Source organism: Cupressus sempervirens, chromosome 1, assembly GCF_028749045.1.
Source record: "Cupressus sempervirens isolate cs-2001-9-10 chromosome 1, ASM2874904v1, whole genome shotgun sequence".
Classification (NCBI taxonomy): Eukaryota; Viridiplantae; Streptophyta; class Pinopsida; order Cupressales; family Cupressaceae; genus Cupressus; species Cupressus sempervirens.
In genome coordinates this window covers 210228548-210230006 of record NC_143118.1, presented here as the reverse complement: position 1 = coordinate 210230006, position 1459 = coordinate 210228548, and positions in this window count along the sequence as shown.

The following is a 1459-nucleotide window of genomic DNA, read 5'->3' as shown; positions in this document are numbered from 1 at the left end:
GGGTCATGGATTGTGTACCTATGTGCATTATTACTTAATTTAATGATTTAATAAAGCATGGCATTTTAAGTAAGGCTAGTTAGTCTTGTTGTTATCTTCTTATTCGAAAATTGATAACTGGCTTTCTTATAGCTTAACGAATAATGATCCTTTGATTATGTTGAGAAGTTGAAGTAACATTAAGGAAGAGTTATTCATTAAGTAATGTTGATCTTAGCAAAATAAAGTGAATGATTTAATGAGTAAATATTTATCCTTCAGTTATTCTTAGAATGTAATTTTAAATGATGGAAGGATAATGCTATCGGGGAACAAACGGGTTGACTTGTAGGTCAAATGATAAATCCTATACACTTGAAGTATATTGGTAAATAGAAATTGAAACTCTACACTTAATTCAACTATGTGATTTTAGTAAACCAAAACATGTGTTTGCATTGTGTATTCTATATGCTTCTGTTTTGGGTTTTGGGTTGACTAGTGTTGACCAGTCTTAGGTTGTTACCAGAGGCTCAAGGATTATGAGATGTGATGGCATGTTGATCTTATTTGGTCTCGATCTTTCTAAACCCAACCATGGTTATGTGATGGAATGCTCTATGAAATGTTTGTAATTGCTGATTGTTATTGCTCATCAATCTTCTTGGGTGAAGCTAAGTTATATGTATCTAAGACACTTGACTTAACCATTTTTGAGTCATCGATTAGTTATCCTTGGTTTACTTTCCAGTTGCCATGATGGGACTGAAATGTTGATTTATTTCTTGATGATGTCATGTTGTGACATGTTTGATTCAACCATTATGAAGTCTTCGATCAGTATGATTTTGAGATATTCTTGGTTGCTTGTTGAGAACCAATGGATATTGTGATTGATTTTGAGATATATTTGGTTATTGAGAACCAATGGATACTTTTGATTATCAATGATGCCTTTAGTTGCCAATAGAGAACTGTTGTGGTCATGATTTTCTATGGATGCTTTTCAGATGCTCATGGAGATTTGATGATTCTTATTGTGGATATTTGATGTTTTTATCATGGATATTTGATGATTCTTTTAATGGATTATCTTTTGGATTTTCTTTTCAGTCGCTTGTATAGGACTGGGGTGATTTTATGATTCCATGAGCTTAGGGTAGGTTATCTACTTGTAGTGTCGGGAAGTGGCTTGCAATGGGGGCTGGGGCCCTAAGTGGCTGCTAGGGTAACTCATTGTAAGTTTGGTTAATAAGTGATAATATTTACACACTAAATGGGGATTAAATGAACCTAAAAGATAATTGTTGATGTTCTCACCCATGCCTCGAGTGCTTGTATAGACTAGGATGGGAGTAGAGAGAATGCATGCTTGCAACCTTGCATTCCATAGTATGCCTCGTCAGTATGAGAGGATACTAGCGGCCGCATGAGGATCAGTATGGACCTATAGAGTTTAGCTAACTACCAGGGTAACTTG